General features: G+C 42.3%; 1 pseudogene; it reads left to right on the top strand.

Annotated features, from left to right (window-relative positions):
• Positions 1-5,942: 5,942 nt before the first annotated feature.
• On the top strand, positions 5,943-7,727 carry LOC138071636 (TATA-binding protein-associated factor 2N pseudogene; annotated as a pseudogene).
• Positions 7,728-18,338: the final 10,611 nt, after the last annotated feature.

The raw sequence follows: 18,338 nt of genomic DNA, 5'->3' as shown, positions 1-18,338 counted from the left end.
CAGGTGATCAGCATTTCTCAGCACATATTCACTACTGATAGGAACCTATCATAATACTTTTTATATGGTTAAAAAAATAGGCTGCATTAATATAAGAAGCTACAGCTTCTTATCTAAGTTTGGTCTTTTTTCAAAGCGAGTCTTAATATCTGAAACCCTCCAGTTGAGAGTCCCTCCATCAAGTCTCTCCCATCTTACTCTTCAACTGTGATGTGTTTTAAAGTCGTTGTGTCTAGAGTTGTTATGCTGCTTTTAAACACTTTGAAGAAAAGTGCAGCTGCAATGTAAACTCCTTACATTTGTCAAACCTTCCTTTCATCCACCTGCAGTATTGCATTCTTTACCCATGTAGACAGGAGTCTTCATGTGCTTTCTTACTGCTAATTTAGGACCTTCTCTGATGCCTTTGCTGTCTTCTCTCTTCTCTTGTATATGGGATTTGTATTTGGTAAGGTCCCTGATGATCCAATTCAATCTTTATTTATTGCTCATGTACTTGGTACATGATTCGTATAAGATAACAAAGCAAAGGGCTTCCTTTAAAGGACCTACACAAAAAGAAGAGCTGGCTTGGATCCACTGCTGCCAGTTGAATCCTTGGAAAGGCTTGTTTAGAACTAGATAAGAGATGGGGAAGATAACAGTATAGCTCAGTGCCTAGCCTATAGTATGTGGTCAATAAATTTGAGCTATTATTCCTTCCCAGAATAATTAACTACATATTCTTTAATCTATTTACTGTTATCTATTATTTGTATTTAGTTTTTTATTATTTGGATTACTGTTTGCTTCCATTTCCATTTTAAAAGCCTGTTAGGACCACAACCCCTAAAAGAACTTACCCCAGTGCCACTCTGCAGAGCACTATGTACAGTACACTTCCCACACCAAGTCCTCAGTCAGTGCTGCTGTGGGTTATGGTAAAAGAATTTTTAAGAACCTCTCTGCCTACGGTATAATAACTTCTGGGTTCTCTTCCTGTATTTCCAGTTCATTCAACCTCACCTCTAGCAGTCCATATTTGTTTCCACATGAGTGCTGCCAGAGCAAGCAGAGTGAATGACCATATATGTGGAATATTTGAGGATCTCAGAAAGGTGTCTGTCTCTTATACACCACCCTTCTTATCTTATGATTATTTTTTTTTAGTTCAAACAGAAGTACCATGCCCACTGATTACTTTAAAATAGATTCTCCTTTGACAAATGAGAAAATGTATGTGCAGAAACTCAGTTAATAAATGGAGCTGGAATTGAAGCTCCAAAATCCAAGCAGGATCTTTGCTCTTGGTATACTGTAATTTTACAAATACAGCTATCACTCAAAAGAAGAGATCATCTATTTCCTCAATTTCCTTTTGAAATAAAAAATTGTAGAGATGATAACTACATATAGGGCCTATTACCACCAAATCTTTAAAAGGCTTAAGCTTCTGTTCTTCTGAAAAATTTCCAGCTAGCTCTGGATGCTACATCCTTGATTCATGTTAGGGATTTAAATATGGACCAGAACCTTGAGCACAAAAGTATTATGAATTTATACATAAAAGTACAGGACCCTTGTCCTATAGCACACTTCCTGATGCTAATGTCAAGGTAAAGACTAGGGCCTCTAAGTTGCTACATTGAGCCCTCCTCCTTCATGACTGAGAAGAGATTTTCCTTTTCTTATCTATACATTTTTTCTGGCTATGATGCCATTTTCCCCCAACCTCTCCCAATTCCATTCTTCCTCTCATTTCTCAGGCCAACTTGCTTTGGTCAACTGCATTAAATTTCTTATTTGTTCTCAAAGGGAAAACAAATCAGGAAGGGGAACAGGGAGGGAGAAAGTGACTAGACCAAAATGGCTGAAATCTTTATACTCTGTTTTCCATTTCAAACACAGAAAGAGTGAAAGCCTCTCTATTAAGGGTTATTGTTGCGTTCACTTGGTAAGTCGTGTCCAACCATTTGTGACTCTTGGACTACAGCATGCCAGGCTTCCCAGTCCTTCACTATCTCCTGGAGTTTGCTCCAACTCATGTCCATTGAGTTGGTGATGCCATCCAATTATCTCATCCTCTGTCACTCACTCCCTTCTCCTCCTGACCTCAAACTTCCTCACCATCAGGGTTTTTTCCAGTGAGTTGGCTCTTCACATCAGATGGCCAAAGTATTGGAGCCTCAACTTCAGCATCAGTACTTCCAATGAATATTCAGGACTGATTTCCTTTAGGGTTGACTGGTTTGATCTCCTTGCAGTCCAAGGCACTCTCAAGAATATTCTCCAGCATCACAATTTGAAGGCATCGATTCTTCAGCTATCAGCCTTCATTATGGTCCATCTCTCACAACCATACATGTATACTGGAAAAACCACAGCTTTGACTAGATGGACTTTTGTCGGCAAAGTCATGTCTCTGTTTTTTAATATGCTATGGTTGCTATAACTTTCCTTGCAGAATCAAGTGTCTTTTAATTTCATGACTCCAGTCACTGTCTGCAGTGACTTTTGGAGCCCAAGAAAATAATATCTGTCACTGTTTCCATTGTTTCCCCATCTATTTGCCATGAAGTGATGGGACCAGATGCCATGATCTTAGTTTTAAGAATGTTGAGTTTTAAGACAGCTTTTTCAATCTCCTCTTTCACTTTCATCAAGAAGCTCTTTAGTTCTTCTTCACTTTCTGCCATAAGGGTGGTGTCATCTGCATATCTGCTATTGATATTTCTCCCAGAAATCTTGACGCCAACTTGTGCTTCATCTAGTCCAGAATTTCACGTGATGTGTCTGCATGTAAGTTAAATAAGCAGGGTGACAAAATAGAGCCTTGACATACTCCTTTCCCAATTTGGAACCAGTCCATTGTTCTATGTCCAGTTCTAACTGTTGTTCTTGACCTGCATAGAGGTTTTTCAGGAGACAGGTCTGGTATTCCCTTTAATAGTTATTCCCTATTATTCTCTTTAATAACTTTCCACAGTTTGTTGTGATCCACACAGTCAAAGGCTTTGGTGTAGTCAATAAAACAGAAGTAGATGTTTTTCTGGAATTTCCTTGCTTTCTCTATGATCCAACAAATGTTGCCAATTTGATCTCTGATTCCTTTGCCTTTTCTAAATCCAGCTTGTACATCTGGAATTTCTCAGTTCACATACTATTAAAGGTACGAAATAGCTAACAGAAGCAGAAGATATTAAGAAGAGGTGGCAAGAATACACAGAAGAACTTTACAAAAAAAGATCTTCACGACACAGATAATCATGAAGGTGTGATCACTCACACTCACATAGAGCCAGACATCCTGGAATGTGAAGTCAGGTGGGCCTTAGGAAGCATCACTACGAATAAAACTAGTGGAGGTGATGGAATTCCAGTTGAGCTATTTCAAATCCTAAAAGATGATGCTGTGAAAGTGCTGCACTCAATGTGTAAGCAAATTTGGAAAACTCAGCAGTGGCCACAGGACTGGAAAAGGTCAGTTTTCATTCCAATCCCAAAGAAAGGCAATGCCAAAGAATGCTCAAACTACCACACAATTGCTCTCATCTCACACACTAGTAAAGTAATGCTCAAAATTCTCCAAGCCAGGCTTCAGCAATACATGAGCCGTGAAGTTCCAGATGTTCAAGCCGGTTTTAGAAAAGCAGAGGAACCAGAGATCAAATTGCCAACATCCGCTGAATCATCGAAAAAGCAAGAGAGTTCAAAAAAACACATCTATTTCTGCTTTATTGACTATACCAAAGCCTTTGACTGTGTGGATCACAATAAACTGTGGAAAATTCTGAAAGAGATGGGAGTACCAGACCACCTGACCTGCCTCTTGAGAAACCTGTATGCAGGTCAGGAAGCAACAGTTAGAACTGGACATGGAACAACAGACTGGTTCCAAATAGGAAAATGAGTACGTCAAGGCTGTATATTCTCACCCTCCTTATTTAACTTCTATGCAGAGTACATCATGAGAAACTCTGGGCTGGAGGAAGCACAAGCTGGAATCAAGATTGCTGGGAGAAATATCAATAACTTCAGGTATTCAGATGACACCACCCTTATGGCAGAAAGTGAAGAAGAACTAAAGAGCCTCTTGATGGAAAGTGAAAGAGGAGAGTGAAAAAGTTGGCTAAAAGCTCAACATTCAGGAAACTAAGATCATGGCATCTGGTCCCATCACTTCATGGCAAATAGATGGGGAAAAAGTGGAAACAGTGGCTGACTTATTTTTCTGGACTCCAAAATCACTGCGGATGGTGATTGCAGCCATGAAATTAAAAGATGCTTGCTCCTTGAAAGTAAAGTTATGACCCACCTAGATAGCATATTTAAAAGCAGAGACATGACTTTGCCAACAAAGGTCCGTCTAGTCAAGGCTATGGTTTTTCCAGTGGTCACGCATGGATGTGAGAGTTGGACGATAAAGAAAGCTGAGCACCGAAGAATTGATGCTTTTGGACTGTGGTGCTGGAGAAGACTCTTGAGAGTCCCTTGGAGTACAAGGAGATCCAACCAGTCCATCCTAAAGGAGATCAGTCCTGGGTGTTTATTGGAGGGACTGATACTGAAGCAGAAACTCCAATACTTTGGCTACCTGATGCAGAGCGCTGACTCATTTGAAAAGACCCTGGTGCTGGGAAAGATTGAGGGAGGATAAGGGCACGACAGAGGATGAGATGGTTGGATGGCATCGCCAACACAACGGACATGGGTTTGTGTGGACTCTGGGAGTTGGTAATGGACAGGGAGGCCTGGCGTGCTACAGTCCATGGGGTCACAAAGAGTCAGACACAACTGAGTGACTGAACCGAACTGAAGTGATGTCCTGGGTGATTTACATGCTCTGCTTCATTTAATTTTAAAAAATCAACTAGAACGGTGTTATCAACGTTCCCATTTTATAGATGAGGAAACTGAGTCAAAGGGGCATTAGTGAAGTTACTAGTAAGTGAAAGAGATGCTATTTGGTGAGCGGATTTATGGACATTTAATAAAATTTTCAGAAACGGTCATTGACTATTTAGATAGTGGAGAAAAAAACACAATTTCAATTTTATCTAAAAAAAAAGTATGTTACTTATATTTGCTATGCACTGTCCTTGGTGTTTTACATGAATGGGTCCATTTAATTAAAAACAAAATCTACTAGGAATGTGTTATAAACAGTCCCATTTTGTAAATGAGGAAACTGAGGTACAGAGGGATTAAAAAGTTAATAATAAATGAAAGACATTCTTGTTGGTCAGCAAATTTATATATACTTAGTAAAGTTTGTGGAAAAGGCATTGTCTATCTAGAATGCTGGAGGAAAATTTGATTTCTAATCAATTAAGAAAACAGAATTAAATATGTTACTGTGATGTATGAAGCAAAGTCCAGGGTGTTTTACATGCTTTGCTTCAGTTCAGTTCGGTTGCTTAGTCGTGTCCGACTCTTTGGGACCCCATGAATCGCAGCACGCCAGGCCTCCCTGTCCATCACCAACTCCCAGAGTTCACTCAGACTCACGTCCATCGAGTCAGTGATGCCATCCAGCCATCTCATCCTCTGTCATCCCCTTCTCCTCCTGCCCCCAATCCCTCCCAGCATCAGAGTCTTTTCCAATGAGTCAACTCTCCGCATGAGGTGGCCAAAGTACTGGAGTTTCAGCTTCAGCATCAGTCCTTCCAAAGAAACCCCAGGGCTGAGCTCCTTCAGAATGGACTGGTTAGATCTCCTTACAGTCCAAGGGACTCTCAAGAGTCTTCTCCAACACCCCAGTTCAAAAGCATCAATTCTTCGGTGCTCAGCCTTCTTTATAGTCCAACTCTCACATCCATACGTGACCACTGGAAAAACCATAGCCTTGACTAGACGGACCTTTGTTGGCAAAGTAATGTCTCTGCTTTTAAATATGCTATCTAGGGCTCAGTACAGCTCCGGCCGCTGTGCCGGCTGGTTCTCGTATACCTTGTTCTCTGCTGGCTGTGGGGGCTTCGCGCCACGGCCGTTAGTCATGTCGGATTCTGGAAGTTACAGTCAGTCTGGGGGTGAGCAGCAAAGTTATTCTTCCTATGGAAATCAAGGCAGCCAAGGTTATGGACAAGCACCACAAAGCTATTCTGGCTATGGACAAACTACTGACACTTCATATGGACAGAACTATAGCGGCTACTCCAGTTATGGACAAAGCCAATCAGGTTATTCACAGTCCTACAGTGGTTATGAGAATCAAAAGCAGAGCTCATACAACCAGCAATCTTATAATAACCAGGGACAGCTAAACATGGAATCATCAGGAGGCCAAGGTGGAAGAGCACCTTCATATGACCAGTCAGACTATGGTCAACAAGATTCATATGACCAGCAGTCAGGCTATGATCAACATCAACACTCTTACGATGAGCAGTCAAATTATGATCAGCAGCATGATTCCTATAATCAAAACCAGCAGTCCTACCATTCACAAAGGGAAAATTACAGCCACCACACACAAGATGATCGTCGTGATGTGAGTAGGTATGGAGAAGATAATAGAGGATGTGGTGGGTCACAGGGAGGAGGTAGAGGGCGTGGGGGATATGACAAGGATGGAAGAGGTCCTATGACAGGATCGAGTGGTGGTGACCGCAGTGGCTTCAAAAGTTTTGGTGGTCACAGGGATTATGGACCCAGACCAGATGCTGATTCAGAATCTGATAATTCAGATAACAACACAATCTTTGTACAAGGACTTGGGGAGGATGTGTCTACAGATCAAGTGGGGGAGTTCTTTAAACAAATAGGAATCATCAAGACAAATAAAAAGATTGGAAAACCAATGATAAATCTATACACAGACAAGGACACAGGAAAGCCAAAAGGGGAGGCAACAGTATCGTTTGATGACCCTCCTTCAGCTAAGGCAGCCATGGACTGGTTTGATGGAAAAGAATTCCACGGCAATATCATTAAAGTGTCCTTTGCCACCAGAAGACCTGAATTCATGAGACGAGGTGGAAGTGGAGGTGGGCGACGAGGCCGTGGAGGATATAGAGGTCGTGGAGGCTTTCAGGGGAGAGGTGGAGACCCCAAACGTGGGGACTGGGTTTCCCCTAATCCATCATGTAGAAATATGAACTTTGCTCGAAGGAATTCTTGTAATCAGTGCAATGAGCCCAGACCAGAGGACTCTCGTCCCTCAGGAGGAGTTTTCCGAGGAAGAGGCTACGGTGGAGAGTGTTAGGGACCAAACGACGGTCTCTAGGACCTGAGTCATGTTTACCAGAAAGAGACAGGATACGCGCTCATCCTGCCTGGCCAATCATGTAACGCCAGCTACTCCTGTAACTGAGACAAAGAACTGCCTGTATATAAGCCGCCATACTCCTTTGTTCGTGGCTCTTGTCAGATTCCCTTGTGTGGGATGAGACTTGGGCCCTAGCGCGCTAGGAATAAACAAACTCCCTTCTTGCGTTTGCAATACTGTGGTGGACTTGCTCTCTCGGTCGGTTCGGAGATACGGGCACGGAGCATAACAGAGAGGGGGCTACAGAGGCCGTGGGGGCAGAGATGGAGACCGAGGCGGCTACAGTGCAGACAGAAGTGGGGGTGGCTATGGTGGGGACCGGGGAAGTGGCTATGGTGGGGACCATGGTGGGGGCTATGGAGGAGACTGAGGAGGCAACTATGGAGGAGACCGAAGTGGCGGCTATGGTAGAGACCAAGGCAGAGGCTATGGAGGAGACCGAGGAGGCTATGGAGGCAAAATGGGAGGAAGAAACGACTAGAAATGATCAGTGCAACCGACCATACTGATGACTATTTTGAATGTTCCTTTGTCTCTGACAAGATCCATAGAGAAATGGCCAGAGTTTTGCCTGCTGATTTCCTCGTGGCCTCTTCTTGGGTAGTGAAATTAAATGACATTTGAATTTTTATTTGGGCGGGAGGGTGGGGACAGTTTTTCTTTTAGAAATGTCAGTTGAAATATCCCCCTTTAGTTTCCAGCCTTCTCCTTCTCAACTCTTGAAGCTAAGTGCGTTGTAAAATATTGCCAAAATAGGAAGTGTTTTGTAATACTGCAATAAAGAATGCTTGTTTTGTGGGAAGAAAAAAAAAATGCTATCTACGTTGGTCATAACTTTTCTTCCAAGAAGTAAGCATCTTTTAATTTCATGGCTGCAGTCACCATCTGCAGTGATTTTGGAGCCCCCCCCAAAAAGTCTGACACTGTTTCCTCTGTTTCCCCATCTATTTCCCATGAAGTGATGGGACCAGATGCCATGATCTTCGTTTTCTGAATGTTGAGCTTTAAGCCAACTTTTTCACTCTCCACTTTCTCTTTCACCAAGAGGCTTTTTAGTTCCTCTTCACTTTCTGCCATAAGGGTGGTGTCATCTGCATATCTGAGGTGATTGATATTTCTACTGGCAATCTTGATTCCAGCTTGTGCTTCTTCCAGCCCAGCGTTTCTCATGATGTACTCTACATAGAAGTTAAATAAGCAGGGTGACAATATATAGCCTTGACCTACTCCTTTTCCTATTTGGAACCAGTCTGTTGTTGAATGTCCAGTTCTAACTGTTGCTTCCTGACCTGCATATAGGTTTCTCAAGAGGCAGGTCAGGTGGTCTGGTACTCCCATCTCTTTCAGAATTTTCCACAGTTTATTGTGATCAGAACATTTTTCTTTCAATTAAGTGAAGCAGAGCATGTCGAACACCCAGGACATTGCTTAATAGATCTAAGTAACATACTTAGTGTTGTTGTTTTTTTTTTTAATAGAATTGAAGTCGAGTGTTTTTTCCCCATCAATCTATGTAGACAATGACCTTTCCCACAAAGTTTACTATGTATACCTGGATATGCTCACCAAAACGCATCTGTTTCACTTACTAGCAGCTTCATTAAGGCCTGTGCCTCAGAATCCTCATCTATAAAGTGGGAATCTTGATAACACCTTCCTCGTAGATTTTCTTTTTAATTAAATGAAGCAAAGCATGTAAAACACCCAAGACATTGGTTAGTAGATCTAACTAATATAATTAATTTGTTTTTTTAAAAAAACAATTGAAATCGAGATTTATTTTGCTCACAATCTAGATAGTCAAAGCCCTTTCCCATGCATTTTACTCAGTAGCGGTAAATACTCACCAAAAACATTTCTTACACTTACTAGTATCTTCATTAAGGCCTCTAGCTTCAGTTTCCCCATCTATAAAATGAGAATGTTGATAACACCTTCTTCGTAGATTTCCTTTTCAATTATATGAAGCAGAGCATGTAAAACACCCAGGACATTGCTTGGTAGATCTAAGTAACATGTTTCATATTGGTTTTTTTTTTTTTTTCCTTAAATAGGGAGAATTGAAATCAAGTTTTATATCGCCCTCGATCTAGATAGACAATGCCATTTCCTACAAACTTTACTAACTATACATGAATATGCTCACCAAAAGCCATCTCTTTCACTTACCAGTAACTTAGTTAATGCCTCTATACCTCAGTTTCCTCATCTATAAAATCACAATGTAAAGAAAACCTTCCTTGTAGATTTTCTGTTTAATTTAATGAAGCAGAGCATGTAAAACACCCAGGACATTGCCTAGCAAAACTAAGTAACATACTTAATTTGGGTTTCCTTTTTTTAATAGATATAATGAAATCGAGATTCCACCCCCAATAATCTAGGTAGATAAATCCCTAAGCCACTAAGTTTACTAAGTATACATAAATAGGCTCCCCAAATCATCTCTCTTCACATTCTAGAAAATTCAATAACTCTGTGCCTCAGTTTCTTCATCTATGAGATGGGACTGTTGATAACAGCTTACTCGTAGATTTTTCTAAATTAAATGAGGCATATCATGTAAAACAACTAGGACATTGTTTAGTAGATTTAAGTAACATAGTTAATTTGGGGTTTTTTTAGAAGGGAGAATTGAAATCGAGTATTTTTCTGCAATAAACTAGATAGAAAATGCCTTTTCACATGAAGTTTTCTAAGTATAGATAAATATGCTCACCAAAATGCATCTCTTTCATTACTAGTAACTTCATGAAGGCCTCTGTGCCTGTAGCCTCATCTATAAAATGGGAATGTTGATAATGCATTCCTTGGAGATATTTTTTATTAATTAAATGAAATAAGACATGTAATACACCCAGGACATTGCTTAGTAGATCTAACTAACACACCTCATTTGGGTTTTGCTTTTAAACAGAGAGAATGAAAATCGAGATTTATCTTGCTCATCATCTAGATCGTCGAAGCTCTTTCCCACGATTTTACTAAGAAGTATCCATAAATATGCTCACCAAAAATAATCTTTCACTTACTATTAACTTCATTAATGCTTCTGTGCCTCAGTTTCCTCATCTTTAAAATGGGAAGGTTGAAAACACCTTACTCGTAGATTTATTTTTTAATTAAATGGATCCAATCACGTAAAAGACCCTGGACAATGCTTAATCTAAGTAACATACTTAATTTTGGGTTTTTTTTTAATACACAATATGGAAAATGAGGGTTTTCCCACAAAATCTAGATAGATGATGCCCTTTCCCACAAAGTTTACTAAGTATAGATAAATATGTTGTCCAAAAAGCATCTCTTTCACTAAGCAGTAACTTTATTAATGACTCTGTACCTCAGTTTCCTAATCTATATATAACACATTCCTCATAGGTTTTTCTTTAATTAAATGAAGCTGAGTATGTAAAACACCCAGGACATTGCTTCGTAGATCTAAGTAACATACGTAGTTCTGCTTTTTTTAATAGACAGATTAGAAATCGAGTTTATTTCCCTGACAATCTATGTACCAATGCCCTTTCCACAAACTTTACTAAGTATACCTAAATTTGCTGACCAAAAAGTAGCTCCTTCACTTACTATTAACTTCTTTAATACCTCTGTGCCTCAGTTTCCTCATCTATAAAATGGGAATGTTGATAACACCTTCTTCATAGATTTTCTTTTCTATTAAATGGACCCAATCATGTAAAACACTAAGGACGTGGCTTTGATCTAAGTAACATACTTAATTGTGTTGGTTTTTTTCAATACAGAATATTGAAAACGAGTTTTTCCCCAATAATCTAGATGGATAATGCCCTTTCGCACAAGGTTTACTAAGTGTAGATTAATATGCTTTCCAAAAAGCATCTCTTTCACCAACTTGTAACTTTAATAATGCCTGTTTCTCAGTTTCCTCATTGGTAAAATGGGAATGTTGATAACACATTCCTCGTAGATTTTCTTTTTTTTAATTAAATGAAGCAGATCATGTGGAACACCCATGACATTGCTTAGTAGATCTAAGTGAAATACTTAATTCTTTTTTAATAGATAGAATTCAAACCGAGTTGTTATCCCCAGCAATCTAGATAGGCAACTCAACCTTGAAGAGTGGGGCAAGGGGCCATTCCTTTGACTGGGAAGGTAACTGTGGACCTCTGCATACGGGGCTGGACGCAGCTCCCCACCTCTGGCTGCAGGCACTCTGCAATGGGGCATGTTTGCCCTTTACTGGGACTGTGTTGTTGTAGATCAGGAAGAGTTTCCATCTTCTCCATCGCTGCCTTTTTCTCCTGCACCTCATCGCCCTCCCCTCCCTTCTCCCCACTCCATCCTCCCCCTCTGTCTCTCCTCTAACTTCTGGAATTCCCTGTCTCCACTGAGAAGTGCCAAATGAAAGCCAGGCCAGACTGAGGGTTGTATGGTTGTTCAAGAGGTATTTACATGTGTCTTGAGGCATGTGAATATCCTGAATATTAAGAATAGCTCCTATGAGTCCTGTGCTTGACGTTGTACTTGATTTATCCTGTTTCTACCTACTCCCTCATCATCCCCCTTTTAAAAGAAGTCAAACCAGGGTGGAATTGCTCAGTGTCACTCTGTGACAAGCTCTGCACTGCCCTGATGATGAAGTGGTTCCACTCACTGCGCTTTCACATGTGGCCCCTCTTCTACCAGTGGGCTGGAATAGAGAAGCAGGAGTAGGTAGACAGAGCCCGGGCTCCTCTGTCAGCCAGCCTGCCTTTGAGGGCGACAGGGATTTGATCAGACAGCCTCTTAGGTACCTTTATCCTGGAGGACATTAATCATTGTCATTTATCAACATTAATTCTGTTGATAAATTCTTTAAACCTCTCTTTCTCTTTTTTTTCTTCTGCCATGCTGCATGCCATGTGGGATCTTAGTTTCCCCCACCAAGGATTGAACCGGTATTCCCTGCAGTGGAAGTGCAGAGCTGAACCACTGGACTGCCAAGGAAGTCCCTCAACTATTTCATTCTTAATGACACTTTAGTGCAGGTGTGGAGGAGAAGAGGTGACATTTGTGTGTGCATCACTAACGTACTCCTTGGAAGCTTGTCTTTGGGAGGAGGAGTTGCTTACATCGTGGGCAGTAACACATTGGCATTGAAGATTTCCAATAAAACTTTATTTATATTTTATGCAGAAGAAAAAAAGAAAAAAAAAACAAGTCTGGTTATTCAAAAGAAAGATCCAAGGAAAGGAGGACGAAAAAGTCATCTAAAAGAAAACACAAGAAGCATTGTGCCGACAGTGACAGTGACTCTGATTCCCACACAGACTCCAGTGGTAAGAAAGCCAATACCATTCTGCCTGCCTTGCTTTCAAGTTTTACTTCTTGAAAGCTGACATTAGAAGAAGGTACTTCATAATAGCCAAGAGTTGTTGTTTTTTTTAATAGCCAAGAGTTTGGAACACTCACCGACTTAGCGTCAGGGACCCTGCTCGGTGCCTGATATGCACTATTGCTGCTTAGTCAACACAGTCACTGTAGGACGCATCTTCGAGTTGGGGAGACAGAGGACCCGAGCAGGTTATAAGAACCGCCTGCACCCAAGGTCACACAGTTGGGATTCAGAGCTAAGCGGTGTGACTCCAGAGTGGTTGTGTGTAGCTGCACAAGGCCTGTGGCAGAGAACCAAGTTGGGGTCAGTCTGTGAGACATGTGGTGCCAAACCAGGCCATAGGGGGCTGCATCAGCCCAGTGGAGCGGCTCTTTTGTGAGATACTCACACTCAGTGGGCAGCTTTGTGCGATCCTCAAAGAGGTACAACATAGGGGACCCTTCAGGCCAGCAGCTGATTTCTGCAAGACACTTCCTGTGGGGCTGCATCACAACAAATCCCCCTTTTTGTGCCCTCCCCTGGCTGGTGATTGACAGAGGGTGCCTCCTCTGGGACACATTACAGGCAGGCCCCCTTCCTCTGATGTCACCTTTCTTCCTCCCTGCTGGAAGACTGAGCTTTCCTGAAGCACAGATCTGAGCATGGCAGTCCCTGCTTAAAATCCTTCCAGAGCTCTCCTTGGCTCCAGGGTAAAGTCAGATCCCTGGTGATCATTGGCTCTCTCATCACATGTACACCGTCGCTGTCCTGCAGCGTCCTGTGCGGCCTCAGAGTGACTTTCATCTCCTCATATTGCACGTCCTTTCTCCTGACTCTGCCATGTGGTACAGAGTCTGGCTGCCTACAGTCCAATCTCTCCTCGCACACAGCTTGGCCTACTGGCTGCGTAGATGGACGTGCATTACTCTTGTAATAAAGCTGACTTGAGGCAGAACTGGCTTAAGAGTCACCTCTTCATGGTCAACCATTCCTCACCCACCCTCCCGAAATCAGCCTGATGGTGAGACTCCTCTGTGTGCCTAGATCACCCCCTCCCTCCCCACTTCCCTGTCACTCAGATCCTACTGACCCCCTTCCCTCTGTCTCCTCCACTAGACTGACGCATCCCCGCAGACACACACATCACGAAGATACCCAAACATCCAGAAAAGTGAAGGGAGTAGTGTCATTAATGCCGTATACAATGCTTGTCACTCACTCAGGTGTAACATCTGTTAGCATTTTGACATTTGCTTCAGATAGGGATTTTTTGTTGTCATTGAGATATTCCAGGTAAAATACACTAAGTATTTCAGTATGCACCTCATTGAAAAAAGGACATTGTCTTAAATACAATACCATTATCTCACCCAATTAAGTTAATAATTCCTCATATAATCTAATACCCAGTGTAACTTTAATGTCTATGCTTCTAATGCCTAGCACGGTTCATGACATAAATGTTGAATGAATGAATCTCTGTGATACAACAAATGGGACAGCAAAAGCATGTCTACCTGGTCAAAGATATTGATGTTTAAGGGCTAAACATGTTATCAATTTTCATGTGTTTTTCTTTTCATATGAAGATAACAAAAGCAAGACAAAAAACAAGCCCAGAAAAAGGAAAGGAAACACAGATGACCAGGTGTTTTCCTATCATTTTTATTATGGAAAAAGTCAAATATATACACAAGTATAGAGAACAGTGTAATGATCTCTCATTCACATACCAACTTGAAGAATCATCAACTTATGGGAAGTTGCCACCACCCCCATTTATTTTGAAACAAAACCCAGATGTCATTTCATGTATAAACAAATTAGCATGTATCTCTAAAAGAGAGACATTCTTTTTTCAACATAACCGTATTACCATTACTGTGCCCCAAAATTTGACAGTAATTCCTCAGTTCATTTTTCCTTTTGTTTGTAGCCTGACAGTTTCACATGAGGAGGACAGCATGAAGAAAGCCGAAGTCTCATTGCTTCTTTTCAATGATCCATTCATCTGGAATATTAAGCAAGGCCTCCCTCTTGCTTCCAGCAGCACTCAACGGAAAGGTTTCCTTTTAGTGTTTAGTCATCAGGAACTGGGGTCCTCTCAAGGATTTTGAATGAGACAGAATACATTTGAAGGCATGATTGTCACTCCCGAGCCGGGGATGACAATAATATGGCTCCTGTGGTGGCGCCAAGGAAGAAAAGGGACAAGAGCCTTTCTGGACCTGATGGAGTCTCCTGTGTTTGCTTTGGGCCAGAATGGTTTGTTCGTCTCTATCCTCCACAAAAAGGGAGAGCCGTCAACAGAATCTGGAGCACCTAGAACAAAAGTAGGGGAATGTTTGGATGCTGCCTTCCCAGAAAGCCCTATGAACAGTAGTTTCTTAGGAAGATTCCTTTAGAGTCCAGGCTCGTGCCTGAACTCCTCATCATGCATGGAGCTTGGCCCGTTCTGCTCACAGCATTCTCTCACTCGAGACTTTCCCCACCTCATCTTTCACCTGTATGTGCCTGAGAAGTGCAGAGCCCAGTCATAGTGACTCAGGATGTCACCTCATGAAAAGGGACCAGCTTGACATTCCTTACCAATTCTTTTTTTTTTTACACCAGTTTTATTTATTTACTTTTGCCTGGGCTTGGTCTTTACTTCCCAAGGACTTTCTCTAAGTACAGCAGGCAGGGGCTACTCTAGTTGTGCTGTGGAGGCTTCTCATATGGTGGCTTCTCATTGTGGGGCACAGGCTCTAGGGCGTGCAGGCTTCAGTAGTTGCAGCCCTCAGGCTTGGTCGTTGCAGCACATGGGACTTGTTACTCTGTGACACGTGGGATCTTCCCAGACGAGGGATCGAACCCATGTTCCCTGCATTGGCAGGCCAATTCTAACCATTGGGCCACCAGGGAAGCCCTCAGCAATTCTTATGCATACAGTACTAACCCCATTTCGCATATAAAAACAAGTATACAGGAGAATTCACATCTTTCCTGAAAATACCCCCTAAACGCCCTATAAAAACAGTGTTCTGTTTTCATTTCTTCAGTTCATCTATCAGGCATTTGGTGAAGTGCTCTTGCGGTGCTATGAAAAATTTGAATCTGGCAGAAAAACACCTTGGAAAAACTGTCATAGGAAACAGGTCTTACAAGACAGGGGCTACAAAATGAATGCTGTAGACAGGGGCCCTTGCCAGGCCAAACCAAGCTAACACAAAGGAGGGCACAGGTGGAGGAGGCAAGGGTGGCGTGGGGGGCCTGGGTGTTTGGGGCTGCAGTGGCAGCAGAGGCAGCCAACTCCAGTTGGGCCTGAAAACAATGTGGCCCTTTGGGGTCCATACAGGATTATGACGAGAGGGTGACCCAAGGCCACAGGGGACATATGTCTGAGAATTACAGCCCTCTGATATCGCCAACACTTGGCCCTCACACTCGTAAGCCTTGGGCAGTTAAGGTCTTAAGAGAAAAACACAACGTGCAAATCTATATGCCACTGATGAAATGGAAGAAACTTGTTTCATTGCTAAAATACTGTAGGAAGGTTAACGCTGCATCGCTCCGTCCAGCCCATCCTTAGGGATGGTTGCCTGTATGTGCCAAGCTCTGGTCTAGGCTTACTGCTTTGCTCCTGTCCTCTCACTTTTAGTGTTCTTGGATTATTTTCCACGACTTACATGTAAGCCCGCCGGCGAACAGTACCGTGTCCCTGCTGTCGATGCTTTGCCTGGTAACAGGATAAAGAAATGTTCGTGCTCTAACAGCAGTCCAGCTGCTGTGCCCCTCCTCACTAGGGACAGTGTCACCCTGGTCTTTGGAGCTGCGCATGATAAAAACTCAACCCCTTTCAAAGTCATAATGAGGGAAACAGCATCAATTTAAAGGCCATCTTCAGTCTGAACTAAATGACTAATAGGAAGGAACATGTTGGCTTTTTAGACAGAACAATGACTGAGGGGGGCTTTTATCCGTCTAAACTTTTGAGAGTTAGAAAGGTGGTCTGGCAAGGGGGCTCAGGGTTCTTGTGACTTGTCTTACTGGGACGTGAGAGTTGCTGAAGCTCTGGATACTGCCTTAATGTTTTAGTCTTGAATGCTAAGGAAAGTTCACCTAACTAGGTTCAACTTCATTCTAACTCAGTTTCTGCCCAGCCAATAATTGGAGGGAAAGAGGCAGACCACCATCATTTCTGCATTCGCCAACCTGTCCCCACCCTCCAGCTTTTGTGGGCTCAGGACACTGTCAGCTGATTCGGTTCTACCCTCAGGTTCAGGATTCTAGATGGACGGTGATGTTGCCTGGAGTGGGGAAACACCATAGTCCTACCAGCCCTTCTCCTCACCTAGGAGAGTCCAACACCATCAGGTGATCTAAGGCAGGAGAGTGGAACTAGGCATTTTAGAACAAGGTCAGCCGCAGTGTGGCACCCCCGTGTTCACTGCAGCATTGCGTGCAACAGCCAGATAAGGAAACAACCTCACTGTCTATCCACAGATGCGTGGACAAAGAACACGTGTATACAGGCACGGCTCGGAGATACCGTGGGTTTGGTTCCAGACCACAGCAATGAAGCAAACAGCACTACAACGTCATCCACAGAATTTATCTTCCCAATACATATAAATGTCATTTTACACTGTATTTGTAGTCTATTAAGTGTGCAATAGCATTATGTCTTTGGAGAAGGCAATGGCACCCCACTCCAGTACTCTTGCCAGAAAATCCCATGGACAGAGGAGCCTGGTGGGCTGCATGCAGTACATGGGGTCGTGAAGAGTCGGACACGACTGAGCAACTTCACTTTCACGTTTCTCTTTCATGCATTGGAGAAGGAAATGGCAACCCACTCCAGTGTTCTTGCCTGGAGAATCCCAGGGACGGGGGAGCCTGGTGGGCTGCCATCTATGGGGGTCTCACAGAGTCAGACACGACTGAAGCAACATAGCAGCAGCAGCAGCAGCAGCAGCAGCAGCAGCAGCATTATTTCTTAGAAAACAGCATAAATACCCTAATTTGAAAATACTGCTAAAAAATGTTAACCATCATCTGAGCCTTCAGCAAATTGGAATATTTTTGCAATAGTAACAGACTATTGATCACAGATCACCATAACAAATATAACAATGATGAAAAAGCTTGAAATATTGCCAAAGGACCAAAATGTGACAGAGCCAAGAAGTGATCAAATACTTTTGGACGAATGGCACCACTGGACTTGCTGGATGCAAAGTGGCCACAAACCTCAATGTGTAAACAAGAAATGCAATATCTGCAAAGTGCATTAAAGTCAAGCACAGTAAATGAGATCTACCTGTATATACAATGGAATATTATTCAACCACAAAAAGGAAACTGAATTTGCTACAACATGGATGAACCTGGTTCATAGCCAACACAAGCTTGAGAAAGAAGAATGGAACTGGAGGAATACTTCAGGCTGTACTACAAAGCTGCAGTCATCAAGACAGCATGGTACTGGCACAAAGACAGAAATATCAATCAATGGAACAAAATAGAAAGCCCAGAGATAAATCCACGCACCTACGGACACCTTATCTTTGACAAAGGAGACAAGAATATACAATGGAGAAAAGACAATCTCTTTAACAAGTGGTGCTGGGAAAACTGATCAACCACTTGTAAAAGAATGAAACTAGAACACTTTCTAACACCATACACAAAAATAAACTCAAAATGGATTGAATATCTAAATGTAAGACCAGAAACTATAAAACACCTAGAGGAAAACAGTCAAAACACTCT

The sequence above is a fragment of the Capricornis sumatraensis genome, chromosome X (genome assembly GCF_032405125.1).
Source record: "Capricornis sumatraensis isolate serow.1 chromosome X, serow.2, whole genome shotgun sequence".
Classification (NCBI taxonomy): Eukaryota; Metazoa; Chordata; class Mammalia; order Artiodactyla; family Bovidae; genus Capricornis; species Capricornis sumatraensis.
The sequence above is the reverse complement of the archived record's forward strand: the minus strand, read 5'-3'. Positions and strand labels throughout refer to the sequence as shown.